The sequence below is a fragment of the Zeus faber genome (genome assembly GCF_960531495.2).
Source record: "Zeus faber genome assembly, chromosome: 12".
Lineage (NCBI taxonomy): Eukaryota > Metazoa > Chordata > Actinopteri > Zeiformes > Zeidae > Zeus > Zeus faber.
In genome coordinates, this window is record NC_137196.1 from 5843294 (window position 1) to 5861222 (window position 17929).

Genomic DNA, 17929 nt, shown 5'->3' on the forward strand with positions numbered 1-17929 from the left:
AGTTAAATAAAGTAAAAAAATAACTATAATTGCAAGCTTATGGATTTTTAAAGCTACAGATCTTATGTTAAAATAACATTTGAACTACAGAGTAGTACAAATCAAATTTGGTTGTGTTTTAAAATAATAATCCTTGCAAAGGGAACTTTGTTCACCGTTAACAATGTGTGTCAACATTTTGTTGTGATAATGTCAAACTCGGGCAAGAGCGATCTTCGCCAAAATTCCCACTTGGAATTAATATTTTAATGGTCGTTCCTTTGAAGAGTGTAGCCCGAGTACGCAATAAAGAATAATTTAAGTGTTGAAGTCTCCCTTTTCCCAAACCCAATACCTACTAGTATATCATTAAATACACAGATCATTAACAGACACAATGAAACCAATTTTGTTCTTGTATAACATGCATTGAAGCTCTTGTGTGACATGATGATTTTCCTATGCCACTGTTAGTTTGTGATTATTTCATGTCTTTGTTTTAACGTTGTGCCCATGTAATAGAAAAATACTGAACTCCGAGATGATGAAACATGTTGAAACTGCTGAAACAATCGCAACTTTCTTTGTGAATTATGCATATTACTACACCCTCAGCATCTGCCTATGTGACACCCTCACAATAATGGTCCATGTGACTTATGTGATAAAACTCGCCTGTAACGTAATCCAAATGGAAGGAGAAGCAGGCGCCTGAGTCAAGCCGATCGGACAGATTCTAGGACATAAGATCCATGAACAAACCACACCTGTAAAGGTGAGATTACGACAAATATAACAAGATAACGTCTGGGTCGTATTTAAGATTTCAGTGTCTAGGACACAAAAGGGCTAAAAGGTCGTTTGACATCGATTGTACCGGGGACAAGATAAACTTCCCCCTGTCAGGGTCGTTAATTTAAGTATTTAGGTAGCAAAGGTTTCAGTGTCTGCGACACGAAACGGCAAATATAATCAATACGGGGAAGCGCTGTAAGTGTTGAGCGGTAAACGGACAGACAGTATGGGAAAGTCTGGGTCAAAATAAAATGGCCACTCCGAATGGACAGGTCCAGCAAAAATTGTGATTGATAAACATGGTGGGACAGTGGTATTACAATTGGACTTCTGGGAGAAGCTTGGTTTTCCCTCGAATAGTAGTTTTAGCACAAGACAAATGGATACAGTTCAGAACTAAGTTAGAGGAATATGATTAGGTTGAAAGGTGCAAGAAACAATGCCCCGATTGGAAGATTTTTAGTACGTGGGAGAAAGAAGCGATAACAAAACAGAAGAAATGTGTCCATATATCTGCAGAACAAAATAACCTTGGCTCCGGCCAGTTTCCCAAAGTTCACCCAAGTTTAGATGGGCTGTTGCCCCTGCCGGCTATAGTGCTGGGCCCGCTGCCCCCTATACCCAATGCTCCGGTGCTGTATCCATTGATCACACCACCGCCCCTGGCACCGTCCTACAACACCTACGTCCGCGAACCCGTCCTGACTAGAGGCTGTGCAGCCCGGGAACAGCAGACAAGTAATCCAGATGACCCGGACGCCCCATTCACTGTCCAGATGCCCATGGTTATTTGTCCTGATCCCGCCGGCTCAGCCAGGGACTTCATGGATATCTCCCGCCCATACAAAACTGCGGAGGTGGGAGTGATTGTTAACAGCCCTCCAGCCCAAAGAAAAACAGCCCCAAAGACTTCATCAAGATTTTTGCGCCCTGATCCGTATGCATCAACTCACCTTCACAGAAGTGAATGTGGTTTTGCGCCACAAACCTGGCGCAGATTGGGACCGTTCCCGGGGTGATTTCCCACGGGAATTTCCTGGAGGACGGTCTGAGGGTCCAAGAGGGGGATTCACCAAACAAAATCTACACAAAAACATAAACATTGAACGGCAACATGAAAAACAGTTAATCAGGTCCAGGAAAACTGGAACATAAATTGGGCACGTGGCTTCTTCCTGTCATATTTATGGCAGTAAATTAGGGAGGAAAGAGAGGGATGCTAGCAGGAGGGTGTGGGGTGCGTTCAAAGCAGGTGTTGGTGGTGTGTGTGTGTGTGTGTGTGTGTGTGTGTGTGTGTGTGTGTGTGTGTGTGTGTGTGTGTGTGTGTGTGTGAAAGCCCCTGAGCACCCTGCCCTGCAACCACAGATGACCCCCTGCCCCAAGAGATGGTGGAAGCCTGCGGAGCAACCCCCACACCTGGATTCCAAGAGCATTACCGAGTCCTAGGGAGCATGAGGAGACCCCGCACCACTGAGGCGCACACATACAGCTCACCCCCATGTGCAGGCACAAGACGCAGCCGCAGATGCAGAACCCGGGCCGCTGGCGGCAGGTCGTGCACCGACAGATCGACACCCCGCCCGAACCATCCGAACCCGACCCGCAAGCGCCCGACCCGAGGCCCACCCCACCGCAGCCGACCAGATGCCCTACCCAGCCGCGAGCCTCGAGCGCCCATCCACATAGCCGAATGCCGAGTGTGCCCAGCGCAGGGCAGCCGAATGTTAGCCCCCCCCCTGCCGCCGCCAGCAGGCCGCCAGCAGGCAGCCAGATATATAGGCCCTCCACCACCCCCGGCACCCAGGGCACCCGCTGCAGATAGGCCACACAGATGGAGCAAAGGCTAACAGCCGGCCCCCGCACCCCAACCCACAACAGCAAGCGGCCCCCCAGGGGCCCCTGTAGCACACCAGAAACCCCCAGGCGCAAGCTGTCAGAACTTGAGCCCAGTCGACAGGGGGCCCACTCGGTCGCCCCCTGGCCAACCGTGCCCCCACACCAACCCACCAGCGACCCGCCACCCTGGAAAACCCCAGTACTCAATATGTGCTGTTGGCAATTGCAGTTAAAATTGCGGGGTTTAAGGGTACGAGTCCTCCAAGCCAGTTAGGCCTGAATCACTTGCACCTCTCCGGCCCCGCAGACCCTGGTCTGGTGGAGTGTTGTTTGGAGTAGGATTTGTGTGCAAGTGGATGTGTTCTAGGTCAATATGGTTGAAGTTAAAATTTCGGGAAGGATCAAAAGCACGTCAGGGCAGGAGCATGACAGGCAACATTGCAGCCGCCCGCCACATCCCCACCCACATAGCTCACACCCCACCTGTCCCTCAAACCCTAGACCCATCCCTAGGCTTATTGTGTGGTGTATGTACAGAGTATGAGTTTTGGCACTTGGAGAGATAGACGAAGCACACCCAGATCAACGTAGGCTTGCAGCAGGCCGGGGAGGGGACATCAGGACCCTCCCAGACCTGACCACGCCATAGCACACCTGGGTGCCTCCCGTACCCGGAGGCACCCAACCTATAGCAACCAGCCATGGTTGCCGGGCAGCTCCATGCCTCGATCAGGGCCATGGTCAGCCCCCGGCCGCTGCGCATGTGGACCAAAGAACAGAGGGCGGCAGACGGCCCTCCCACTTACAGCCTGCACCCCCCACTGACGAGCACCCTGTGTACTGAGAGCACCAGATGATAGGTATCCAGGCAGCCCGGTGCAATGATAGGAGTCCAGCATTCAGCCCCCACCGAAGGAGGTCACATGGGGAGTGCCGCGCCGAGCACACTCGGCCAAGTTAAATTCTTCGCCCGGGTCACAGGACCAGACGGAATGCCTAAATTGCCCCAGGATGATGGGCCAACCCCCCCCACAGGACGCCGAAGGACACGCAAGCCCCACCAACCGCCGTCAACCCGAGCCTCAAACCCGAGCCTCAAACCCGCAACCATGCATCAAACCAACACACACACACCAGCTGCAGGCACCACCCGGAAGTGCCCCCCATGCACGTAGACAGGCCAGCTCAACCCAGGGACAAGAGCGGACACCACCACCCGGCCCCTCTAACACCCCCGTGGGCCCCGGGACCCCCTCCCCCCATGACCACAGGACTTAGCGCCACAGATGTCCCTGCAGCCGCCAGGCACCCACCCAACTGTAGAACCCTGGTGTTGATAGCTTCTTGGTGATGTTGACCAGCATGTTTGGATAGGTGGGCAGAGCCAGATGGCAAGAAAGTAATCATCTCGAGTATTAAGGGGACAGTGAGAGCAAATGTCTTCATCCACAAAACCCATTTTGAACATTTTGTGTTCCGTGATATGAGCTCTGTGCAGAATCTTATTTTGGATGAGTTGCATTTTGGAGTTGCATATACTGTACCTTCATAGAAAAGGTGTTTTTGCAAATTACCTTCCACAGGTTGATATTGGTGGGAACAGCAAGGTCTCCTTCCCATTCCATGGTCGGTGAAGATAAAGTGTCATCTGTTTATAATAAAAGTTTGTATATTCTGGAAAAGGGATTTTTCAAATGACCTACATGATTTAAGATGTTCAATCATCGGAGTTGGTTGTTGGATGTTGTTCGTCAATTTGATTTTAGCTTTTAGAGACTGCTGTAGTAGAAGGAATTAAAGGAAGCTTTGGCCACCAATATTAAACCTTTGGATTAAGGTTGGGAAGGATATAAGCAAATAGTTTTCAAAAATGTGTTCCAGATGAGTAATTCCTTGTCTTTTCCAAGACGTGAAGGTTAACCAGAAAATCCGGGTTGTGCCAGATTGGGGTGGATTTGTATGGAGATATGTAGAGTGTGACAACTGAGTTTGAGGAATCTCCACCAGAGAGACAGAGAAAGTTGTTGCGATGAATGGGTTTTTAAAGCAATTATGTTTCCTACCTCCTATATATGAGGCCTACCAATGTCTCTTGGTAAACACATTCCTGTAAAATTTTTGTTTCCTTAAGGAACATCTCTAGTGGCGAGCAGTGAGAGGAAAAAGGTTTATTAATGACTGACATATTTTGTTTACATTAGAACGCACCATTGTGTAAGTTTCCTTTTTATTTTTTGTTTACTGTACAAATCAACCTAAATATGCACTTCAGTTCAAACTTTAATATTGAACAATTAGATAGTATACAGCTATCAGCTCTGGAAATAAAATTCTCAATCTTTTGGTACAAGTTAATGTTGTAATTTTGTTCTGCAGTACCAGGTTACATAACCATTTAATTTAAATTGAAGATGGTTTGTTAAATAGTAATATCTGAAGTTTGGGGCTGCTAGGCCTCCACAGTCTTTGTTTTTCTGTAATGTTGCTAGTTAAATTCTTGCTTTCTTGTATTTCCAATATAATTCATTGATTATTTAGTCTGGAGTATTAAACCAATGTACTGCTAGTTGGACTGGGGTCATCGACAATATAGTTTATTTTTGGTAGTGCATTCAATTTCATTGCTGCTATCCTACCAATTAGTGAGATGGGTAGGTTTCATCGAGTGAGGTCTTCTTCAATGGATTTGAGCAATGGGGTAAGGTTAAGGGTAAACAAATCTGACAGATTGGTGGAGATATCAATACCAAGGTGTAACGGGTGTGGTTAGGACCCAATTGCAGCACAAAGACAGGCAGGGATATTTGGTAATGTCCTTTATTTGTAGAGCAGACGGAAGACCGGCAGGGGGCAGGCAGGATACATCATCAGGGACAGGCAGGTTCGATAACAAGGAGTACAGACAGAAGACAGGCGGGGGGGGCAGGCAGGATACGTGGTCGGAGCGAGGCAGAGTCGGTAGCGGGTAATCAGTCCGGAGAACGCTGGAGAGTCTGGTGCAAGCAGCGAAGACAATCTGGCAATGGGTGACTGGTGAGAGAGGCATATATAGTGGTTTGATTACAGATCGGGAACAGCTGTGTGCGCAGGTGAATAGAGTTGGGCTAATGGGACAGGTAAGGAGAGGGAGGGGAAGGTAGAAGAAGGTGGAGATCATGACACAAGGTATCTAATGTTGCCCATTGTGATGGTTAAGGGAAGTTTCTGGGTTACAGGATTCCAGCCCCCCCCACCAGTGGTAAGGCCGTGGTTTTAGTCCATCTAATCAAATTTATGTTTAAAGGAAGAAGGTATCATGCGTGCCTCATACGGAACTTTAATTTAACAATTAAGTTTTGAATATTTTATATATTTTAATTCCTTGCTTTAAGGGTTTTACAGAATAAATGGAAAGCAAAGTTATATATGTCTCTCTTTATTATAATTTTTTTTTGCTGATCTGAAAAATGATCCGATCAGTGACTCAAATCCGCGATACGATCTGAACAGTGTGTTTCTGTCATGCCATTTTTTCCTGCAGTTCTGAATTTGTTTTTTGTAATCGATGAACAGCAATTTCACGCATATATACTCAAAATAATCACATGACAATTTAAAAAATATTTAAGAGTGAATGTTTTATTATGAACATGAAATTATTATGAATGAAAATCAGAATCGGCCAAAATCTGAATCAGCAGGTCAGATTTTATTTTAATCGGATATCTGGTTCGGCCAAGAAAATTGCAATCGGTGCATCTCTATTTGGTAAAGTGTTCAGTAACTTTACAAGATCATGCAAGTTAAGGGGTATATCCTAATGAGATACATTTATATAAAGTTAGCCGTAGTAGCTTGCATATGATGTGATTAGCCTCGTTAAGAGACTGCTACAGTGTGAGTAATTTAGCTGCAGTAACTCAAAACACCACGGTGACTCCCTGTTACACTATTGTGGTACTCAAAATATTTTCTCAAGGTTGGCTGGTCTGCCATTGTCATCCCATAAAAGTCATATTAATGAAGACCTGCACCCCTGCTGTGAGTCCTGCCTTGGACCGGAACACGCTGGTTGAGCACTCACCCCTCAAGCGGTGTGCCCCTTTTGCAACCTCCTTCCTCTAGCGGAGAAGCAGCGCTGGGTGGATGCTTTTGCTGCTGTGGCCAATTCGGAGGAAGATGTTCCTCCTCCCCAGGACCACTACTCCCTGAATGAAGCGCTGGAATTCTTCAGCGCTGGAATTCTTCAGCGCTGGAATTCTTCAGCGCTGGAATTCTTCAACGTGAGGTTGGACGACTTCACCCCCTAAATGGAATCTCCATTCTAGTTTGCCCCCTGCTCTCCCCCATCAGAGGGACAGGAGCCCGGATGACGACCTGCCGGGTTTAAGCTCAGCTCTCCCCCATCAGAGGGGCAGGAGCCCGGATGACGATCCGGATGACGAGGTCCCCATCTCGGCGGGGAGATGGGGATGCTCTGTGTAGGCGCCCTGCTCTGGGAGCTCCCTGGAATAATAGAGAGGGCGACTGAGTATAAAAATCTGGCTGTTCCTCTGGCCAAAGTCCCACCTCCACCGGACGGCATGGCAAGTGTCCTTGCCTCGGCCCGGATGGCCCGAGGTGACCCTTTCTGACCCTGTTTCCCTGCCATCAAGGTGTACCAGTCGGGGGCAGCGGCTGTGCCCGTGGAAGACTTTAGGGAGCATTGTTTTCTCCCATCCCTCCTTTCGATCCATGCCTGGTGTTGGTATTCGGGGTGAAAACCAACATGTTTGCGGGCAATGTTGGACCATTACATTACATTTAGCAGACGCCTTTATCCAAAGCGACTTACAATTGTTCAAACACCGACGGACGCAGCCATCAGGAGCAATTAGGAGTTTAGTGTCTTGCTCAAGGACACTACAGCATGCTAGCAGGAGGAGCCTGGGATCAAACCAGCAACCTTTAGAGCACTAGACCACCAGCTCTACCGCTTGAGCTACCATCCCTGGCAGACGGGGTTTATCATCTGAGTTTTATTGAGAGACACTGGGCGTGACGGAGGGTGAGACCCGGTCGGGCTGGATCGGGCGAACGGGTCATGGAAGGCGGAACTACCGGACCGGATGAGGCAGGACAGGACAGGGATGGTGTGGATGAGAAAGGAGGGATCCAGGTTCCGGACAGATGGACAGGAAGCCAGGCTCGACAAGGCAGGACAGGAACGCTGAGTTAGAAAAGCTGACGATCTGGCGATGAGTGGATGGAAGGCTGGGGAATAAATACTGCTGGCTTGATGAATGATGAACCTCAGGTATGTGGGACGTGCAGGAGGAAAGGGTGGCAGAGGGGACGAGGAAGGAGTTAGTGTCTGGTGACCCGTCAATGATAAATGACAAAGAGACAAACGGCTCAGAGTGCCCCCCCCCCACCGCTATGGATGAGCCCTGTTAAAGTCCCTGATGAGGGATGCATCCCAATTATGCCTACGGGGAACTAAACACCCTTCCTCCGGACCGTACCGCTCCCAGTCAATAAGATATTGCACATCCAACAGGCACCAAACTGTGAAGGGAGGGTGGTCATTGATGGCGCAGGGGGGCGGAGGGGGACTGGAGGCCACTGGCTTGATTTCGGAGACATGAAAGGTGAGGTGGACACGAAGGGATGGGGAGGCGAGGTTGGCTTGGACAGAGGGATGGGTAGGGGGCAGAGTAGGCCAGAGTTGGGTGGGTGGATGTCTTGTTCCGGGTGCAGGTGGAGCAGGCTGTGACGAAGGCCCTGGTGTCGAGGACCAGAGTAGGCTACCAGAACCATTGTCGGACGAAGGCCAACATACGAGCAATCCCAGGGTGGCAGGTGAGGCGGGATGAGTGGGCCCACTGGAGCACCTGGGAATGCAGAGAATTGGGGAAAAACAGGCAGTTAAGAGGTCCGGTACCTGGGTCAGGCTGATGTTACTGGGCCTGCGTCACCAGAGACTCGACCTCCTACGTCAGGGTGGAGATAAAGCAGGTGGGTTTCCACCCACCTGCTTGGGTCCATGGTCCGATATGGTCCAGGACCATGCTGCTTTCCTTCACCGCAAATTGGCGGGACAGGACATCAGGCTTTGTATTCTGGGAGCCTGGATGATAGGACAGGGAGAAATTGAAACCACCAAAGAACAGAGCCCACCTGGCCAGACGGGAGCTAAGTCGCTTTGCTGACTGAATGTAGGCCAAATTCTTGTGGTTCATCCAAACCACAAACGGCTGGTCCATTGCCTCCAGCCAATGCCAGCATTTCTCAAGTGACAGTTTCACTGCCAGGAGCTCCCTGTTGCCAACATTGTAATTCCTCTGTGGGGGAGTGAGCCTATGGGAAAGGAAAGCACAAGGGTGGAGCTTACCATCTGATGGCAAGCTGGGACAGCACCACTCTTACCGCTGTTTCTAAGGCGTCCACCTCCACTGTTGTCGCCTAAAAGATTTGGGGCGCAATGTTGGATTTTATCATAGTCAAAAAGATTCAGGTCAAGACCTGTAGATTATTGTGGTCAAAAAAGATTCAAGCCGAGGTCTGTGAATTATTGTCGTCGGTTAGATTTACAGTCAAGCTCTGTGCAGGCGAGAGCCTGCACCTCGGGCTCGTTAAAAAAAACGAAGTTTGAAAAAACTGGGCCTCGGCTCGGCACTCTTATCTTGCTCCGACTTTCAAACTTTAAAATCATTGGAACAAAGCAGAAGCTGATGTGTAAAAGTTGATTGTGTATCAGATAAGAGCAGACAGAGAAACAAAACTCGGAGTTGATTTCTGGAAACCTAAACTGATTTGTCCCTTGGTTCTCATATCTTTTATAGTCATGGTGAGGCGTTTGCTCGTTTACATATCTCGCCTCTTTTTGTGTCAAAAAATAATCAGAAATATATTTTGAGCTAATCGTAGTCTTGTTTCTTTGTTTTACTGTTCTCTGATGTCGCTTCTCAGCTAGCCAATCACAGTCTACATAGCCACAATTCTCCTTCTTTGAAGATGGCCTTCATTTGTAGATTTCTACCGGCAGCCAATTGTAAAAAATGGAAAGAATGATTTTTGCTGAGTCTTCAGTCAGGGCTTGTCCCTTACATGACCTTGGGAGATAGTGTCCTTTGTTGCTCATACGTGGCTCCATCTGGTGGTTTACAGAGTGTACTACTTTTCAAAGGTATTTTTAAGGGATAGTTTTATAATCAATTTGGTATTAAATTTGGTTGTTCTTGCATCGATTTTAGTATAACATATTGAGGGTTTTCAGTGGGGTGACTAGATCTAATCATACCAGGATACTAATTAAACCACAACACCACCTCAAACTGCAGGTTGATGTCTGGCTGCGCTAGGAGGGGAGCGGACATGAAGCGGCACTTGAGGTCTGCCAACGCAATCTCCGCGGTGGGGCTGCGATGTGGCTTATGTCCCGGGTAAACCACTGATTAAAGTTGATGAAGCCGAGGAAACACTGGAGTTGTTTCCTGTTGGTGGGGGTTTGCCATCTGCCACAGCAACCATCTTTCCAGGATCCATCTCCATCCTCCCGTGGCCGATGATAAAAGCCAGTAAAAACACGGAAGGAACATGGAACACACACTTCTCTGCCTTCACATACAACCTGTTCTGAAGGAGGCGTTGCTGGACCTGGAGTACGTGTAGCTCATCCTCTGTGGGGGACTGGGAAAAAATGAAAATGTCGTCGAGATACACAAAATGATTTAACATGTCCCAAAGAACATTGGTAATCAAGGCTTGGAACACCGCCGAAGCATTAGACAGACTGAAGGGTGTGACCAGGTACTCAAAGTGGCCTAAAGGGGTGTTGAAGGTGGTCTTCCACTCATCCCCTTGCAGACAGGAACTAGGTGATAAGTGTTTCGGAGATCGAGCTTAGTGAAGTGTGTTTGTCCTCTGGCTTGGTCGTGCTGACTCAAGAGGGCTCCCTGGCTCTGTACTGCACGACGGAGTCCAGGAACGTGGGACTTCCAGCAGGACAGGACAGGGACAGTGTGGACGAGGAAGGAGGGATCCAGGTCCTGGACAGGTGGACAAGAAGCCAGGCTCGACGAGGCAGGACAGGAACGTTGAGTTAGAAAAGCTGAGGAGGAAGGAGTGGCAGAGGGGACCGGTAAGGGGTAAGCGCCTCATGACCTACCCATGATAAATGACAAAGAGACAAACGGCTCCGAGTGGGCTAGAAGACTGTGGGAGTGACAGAACAAAGGCAACCAGATTTTCAGACCGGTCTCACCAATGCTCTTTTCAAGCATCAGCGGCAGCGAAAACCATTGCACTGCTGGTATATTCCATGATGAAGATGGCCGCAAACCCGAACACCTGCCCGGATAAGCAAACGGGCTCAGCAATACCGCCAGTGCTGTCCTTAATTTGTACGCCTCTGTTGCAGTCTCCAACGCCCGCATTGCAGCATGGCAGCAGATGATCCCTCGGAACGTCTGGCTGCACCTCTCCTCCTCCATCCTGGACTCCATGCCGAAGGAGAGCACCATCAAGCGAGACGGCTTGTTCAGGTCCCATCTCCAATCACTCTTGGAGCACATGCAGAGGATGTCAGAAGAGGCGGAGAAGATACGACGGCATGTGGCCCGGTTGCAGCATGAGGCACACCCTCAACGCTCTACTGGTCAATGGTTGGCTCGCCAGTACCGACAACGGCTTGCATCTGGTCCAATCCACCCCAGGAGCTGCCGAGGAAGCAAGGGAGACGCCAATGACTCTTTGCGGGAGGCTGATTGTATAAATGCGGGAAATGCTCTTTATGTACACTGTTTTGATATAGAACACAAACATCAATTGAAGAGCTGTCTTCCCACAGAAACTCAGTATGTTGCCGAGTCTGTCGTCTCAACCACAGCTGGTATAACTTCATCTCCCACACTGCGTGAGCCGGCGGCCATTAACCTTTTGGTTAATAGGCAACACGGATTCGCGGCACAAAGCGACAGGTTTCCCTGCCATTCAGTCAAATCTCCCCCACACACATTTCTCTGCAGTGATGAATCCACAAGCACTGTTAAGCCTTGTGAGGACAGCGCACACAAGGCCCTCTTGCCTGCACTCGGCATCTCCTCTCCGTAAGAGAGAGGAGTCCTCTCTCCGTGAGAGAGAGGAGTCTGTGCATAATGTGTTCAACAGAGACTTCTGCTCAGCCCTTTCGGTCCGAGCTCCCCATGGGTCGCCCTGGTGAACACTGACATGGGCAATAGTGGCAGGGGCCCTGGCCTGGCTTGTCTCAATGACAACTGCAGCACATCAAATAAATGCAAGCCCGCTCTCTTTGCATTACTCAGAGTGGCAGCGCGTATGTATACTGGACAACTAGATGGACAGGCTGATCAGCAGAGGTTACACACTGCAGTTCACCTCCCCCCCTCCCCGGTTTGACGAGATTCTGGAAATAGTCCTGTCATCCCAGGAACAGCGCCTCGCTCTTCAAACAGAGCTACTGGAACTCCTGTTAAAAAATGCAATTTCCAGGGTCCCCCAAAGGGAGACAAATCAGGGGTTTTATTCCCATTTTTTCCTTGTTCCCAAAAAGACAGGAGGAATGAGGCCCATCCTCGATCTATCGCTGTTCAACAAAGCGATATTGGAAAGGTGCTTCCACATGCTGATGATAAAACAGGTGTGGGAATGTGTTCACCAGGGAGACTGGTTCATTTCCATAGGCCTTTAAAATGCATATTTCCACGTTTCCATCATCCCAAAGCAAAGAAAATTCCTGTGCTCATTCCGAGGGGATCCAATACCAGTACAACTGTCTACTGTTCGGTTATTCCCTGGCTCCACTCACCTTTTCCAGATGTGTGGAAGCGGCTCTGCAGCAGTTATCCAGGACAGAGAAAAGCGTTGTTTTTTTTTTGGACAACCTGCTTTTGCTGGCTCGTTCCAGGGAGGAGGTGGCACTACAGACGAGGACACTGGTAACTGTTCAACAAAGCGATATTGGAAACGGACATTTGAACCTGGATTTCGCCATGAACTAGAATCAACTCCCCTCTGCCCTCCTAGTTGTTGTGTACTTGGGAGTGGAATTAAACTCTGCTGAAATGAGAGCATGCCTCTCACAACGGAGGGTGGAGGGACTGGCAGCTCTTTTCCGCCGTGTCACACCCACCAGGGTGTTGACAGCTCTCTCTGTCATGCGGCTGCTGGGAATGATGTCAGCGGGTCACATGGTGATACCCTGGGTCTGCTCCACGTGAGACGGCTACAGAGGTGTTTTATCTGTCTGCGTAATCCTTTGCCCCAGCGGAGACCCATGCTTTCCATTCCTCCCTTGGTGGCCCCTGAACTGGTACACTGGAAAAACCTGCCTGTCCTGTCAGAAGGCGTGCCTCTGGGCAGAGCCGTGTCACACATCTCAGTTTTCACAGACGCGTCTCTTACAGGATGGGGTGTCTGTCTCAGGTGATGGAACAGTGGCCAGCCCACATGTCTCCACATAAACGCACTAAAACTCCTCACAGAGTTGGAAAGTGATCCAGCATTTTGCTTTGCTGCTGCAAAATCAGCATGTTCCGATCCATATGGACAACAAAGCAATGGCAGCCTCCATAATGCTCAGAGACTCCAAGAAACTGAACAAACTGATAAAGAAGGCTAGCTCTGTGGTGAGGTCTGCTCTGGAGCCCCTAGAACTGGTTGTGGAGAGAAGGATGTTGCATAAGCTCAGAATAATGGACAACACTGCACACCCCCTACACAACCTACTGGTCAGACCTTAGTGTGTCTTCAGCCGGAGGCTCCTTCAGCTCCTCTGCAACAAGAACCGTTACAGGAGGTACTTCCTGCCCACCACAAACCTACAATTACTCTGCGCTGTGCCAGGAGAGGAAACTGCACAAGGCACACCTTTCATTAAGTTAAATTATATTTCATACTATTTATTTTTGTACGATACAGTAGTTATTTTATATGTATACTGTATGTATTTACATATACACATATGCATATGTGTGTGTATCTGTATATATGTATATATGTGTGTTTGTGTTTATATTTATGTGTATATATATTTATTTAGTAATTGATTCAAAAAACACATTTTTGTAAATTATGTTTGTTTTGTCATGTATGCTGCAACCTTGGAATTTCCCTTTGGGGATTAATAAAGTATCTTTATCTTATCTTAACTTATACACTGCCAGGGGAGAGGTGCGCTCAGCCCTGCTGTGCTGGGCGCATACACACTTACTCTCCATCAGAGTAGTGTATATTCCTGGTGTACTGAACAGGGAGGGGTCGACATTTTGTTGGGGGGGGGGGCCTCGACAGGGGCATTCATCCAGAATTGGTCACCTAGATTTGGAACTGGTTCGACAAAGCAGAGGTGGATCTGTTAGCCGCACGCGGAATCACACGGTACGCTCTCTGGTTCTCACTGAGCCTGCGAGAACATCCTCCGCTTGGAGTGGTCATATTTGCGCACTGGCCGGGGCCCTGGATGCTCCTTAATGCTTTCCCACCAGTCCCGTTGGTTCTATGGTTCCTGGGCCGAGTGCAAGAAGAACCACTAGAGGCTATTCTGAGTGCACGTCATGGTTCCCACAACTGCAGGGCTGTTAGCAGGCTGGCCTGTGGCGCAGAGACGCTCTCTCCCAAGCAGAGGTAGTGATCAGGAATTACCCAGTGATGGGCCAGTGCCTGTGGGCTTGGCCGCTGAACAGGAACACCTAGAGAGGCTGGTTTTATCTCAAGATGTTATGCGCACTTTCCAGGGCACAAGAGCTGGTTCCACCAGAGCGTCATATTCTGCCAAATGGCTAGCTTTTCAACACTGGTGTGTGGGAAAACATCCTTAGCTCCTTCAGATCGAGAGTGATATCTCTGGATTGATTCTTTCCTCCCCCTCACAACTTGGAGGAAGAAGCCAGGTCTCATCTCCTCTGCCCGATGCCTGCGCTGTCCTGCAACATTTCCAGAACCTGTTTGTGCACTACAGAGAGCGATCTTAAGGCCTCCCCCTGTCAGCACAGCGCCTGTCACACTGGCTGTGTGAGATTATTTCACAGGCATATCTCTCCTCAGGGACGGATCCCCGGAGACCATCAGGGCGTACTCCACCAGGGGAATTTCACCATCCACGGCGTTGCACGGAGGAATGTCAGTGGAAGACATTTGCTCTGTAGCTTCTTGGCCTCCCCCCTGTTCTTTCATCTCCCATTTCTCTATGACTCACTCTGTGTGTTTTGTCAGAGTGATTAATGTTTTTCTGTGTGCTCTCCCTTCTGGCTGTTGGCATTGGAGAGGCACCTGCCTCCTTCTGCGCCTTGTGGACTGTTACAGTGTGTAACCTTTGTCTCCACTCATCACAGCCAGAGGATTATTTGTTCCCAGCCCGTATTCCACCACAGAGAATTCATTATTCTGCTGTGCTGTGCCATTCAGGATCATATGGGACCTGTGGTGCGTCATTACTCATGATGCAGTGGCTGGCAATGGAGCTTGAGTGATTCTTTACTTGAGTAAGTATGGTTGTGCTTATGGTACTGGAAGGACCCAGTGAGGCATAGACTATCTTGCTCCTCCTTTAACCCACTAGTGATAGCCTTAAAGGGCAGAGCTTATACAAAATAAAATGTGAGTTACTTATTGTAACTTCACATTCTATGAGTATTAGTGCAGCCCTTAAGCTATGGGCCCCACTTACGGACGCAAGGTGCGTCCGTAAGTGGGGCCCACAGCAGGTGGCCATGGACTAAAAGATTTCAATGCTGTGCATGCGCACCACTGCAATAGCCTTAAAGGGCTGTGCTTATATTCATATAATCTTGAGTTACAATAGGTAACTTAAGTTCTTGAGTCTTGACTCTGTTTCAAGGCTGCATTTTGAAAAAGTTTTGAAAATAATTTGACTTTTCTAAGTCCAAAAAGTACACCAACCTGCTTTAACCCTTTGACAATAGAAAGATTACTTTCAGTCAACGCATTCAATTTGAAGTTCATGGTTCTGGTTTTGGTATTTACTCTGGTCTGGTCTTGATTTCAACTCACTGTCTCAAAGATTCTGCCTTAACATGATTTTTACTGACTATCTCAGTAAAAATGCTCTTGCTATAAAAAGATGGCGAACACCTTGAAAAAGGGCTCGTAGCGGAATCTCCCTTTCCACCCAGAATTGTTTGGCAAGTATGTTAGATATAACATCGTCACAGAGCCATTGAGCATGTCAGGGAAAAACAAAGACTTTGTTTCTATTCAAAGACAAATAAACCTCTTGAATCTTGAATCTTGAATCTTATTGTTTTTTTTTGCTTCTGATAAAATACAATAATTTTATAATAATAACAAATGACAAGAAATTGCTGAACTTAAATTAGAAGTATTTAATCTTTTATTGTCTGCATTGTCTCTGCACTACACTTATTTAAAATAAAAAATGTATCAACCAAATTTAATGTCCACGGATTATCCAAAAACTAAAAAATAAATTAATTAATAAGGAATGAAGTAATTTAAAAAAATAATTGGCATAATATTAAAGTCTGGTCAGAAATTGAGACTGTCCCTGTTTCAGAAGTGCAGGATTTATTGTTTACAATTAAAGTATTCACACAAAAACATCCAGTTTTTACTAAATTTAGTCCCATAGCAACGGAAAGCAATGGGGAGCTGGTGTGATCCGGCACAGGACATTGGAGATCCAAGGGGGTTTTTGTTTGTAACAGGACGGAACGGGACTGTTCCTTAACACAGGTGTGTTTAAAAATGTCTTTTCATGCAAGTTAGGAAACACACTCAAATTAATAGATCTAAAATAAAAACACCGGAGGGAATATCTGGAGGGGGAAAACAACTCCAATCAAATTCTTAGAGTTAGGCTGACATTTTACCTCAAATGCGGATATTACAAACCCCAATTCCAATTAAGTTGGGACATTGTGTAAAATGTAAATAAAAACAGAATACAATGATTTGCAAATCCTTTTTAACCTATATTCAATCGAATACACTACAAAGACAAGATATTTTATGTTCAAACTAATAAATGTTATGGTTTTTTGCAAATATTCACTCATTTTGAATTTGATGCCTGCAGCACATCCCAAAAAAGCTGGGACAGGGGCATGTTTACCACTGTGTTACATCACCTTTCCTTTTAACAACACTCAATAAGCATTTGGGAACTGAGGACACTTATTGTTAAGCTTTGTAGGTGGAATTCTTTCCCATTCTGGCTTGATATACGACTTCAGTTGCTCAACAGTCCGGGGTCTCTGTTGTCGAATTTCGCGTTCCATAATGCGCCGCACATTTTCAATGGGAGACAGGTCTGGACTGCAGGCAGGCCAGTCTAGTACCTGCACTCTTTTACTACGAAGCCACGCTGTTGTAACACATGCAGAATGTGGCTTGGCATTGTCTTGCTGAAATAAGCAGGACGTCCCTGAAAAAGACGTTGCTTGGATGGCAGCATATGTTGCTCCAAAACCTGTATGTACCTTTCAGCATTAATGGTGCCTTCACAGGTGTGCAAGTTACCCATGCCACGGGCACTAACACACCCCTATACCAACACAGATGCTGGCTTTTGAACTTTGCGCTGATAACAATCTGGTCCTTTTACTTTTTGGCCCAGAGGACACGACATCCATGATTTCCAAAAACAGTTTGAAATGTGGACTCCTCAGACCACACCACACTTTTCTACTTTGCGTCAGTCCATCTCAGATGAGCTCAAGCCCAGAGAATCTGGCGGCGTTTCTGAGTCTTTGCATGGTAGTGTTTTAACTTGCACTCGTAGATGTAGCGACGAACTGTGTTTTCCGAAGTGCTCCTTAGCCCACGTGGTAATATCCTTTACAGAATGATGTCGGTTTTTAATGCTGAGGGATCGAAGTTCATGGGCATTCAATGTAGGTTTTCAGCCTTTCCGCTTACGTGCAGAGATTTCTCCAGATTCTCTGAATCCTTTGATGATATTATGGACTGTAGATGACGAAATCTCTAGATCCTTGCAATTGTATGTTGAGAAATGTTGTTCTTAAACTATTGGACTATTTGCTCACGCAGTTGTTTACAAAGTGGTGAACCTCGCCCCATCCTTGCTTGTGAATGACTGAGCCTTTCAGGGATGCTCCTTTTATACCCAATCATGACACTCACCTGTTTCCAATCAGTGAGTACCTCCTCTCCTAACCTACAATTACTTAGCACTACATAGCAGTATTTATTGTTACACTAATGTCTCTGTCGCAATGTAGCTTTAATGTTATTCTCCCTTGTAAGTCGCTTTGGATAAAAGCGTCTGCTAAATGACTAAATGTAAATGTGCAATTAACCTGTTCACCTGTGGAATGTTCCAAGCAGGTCTTTTTTGAGC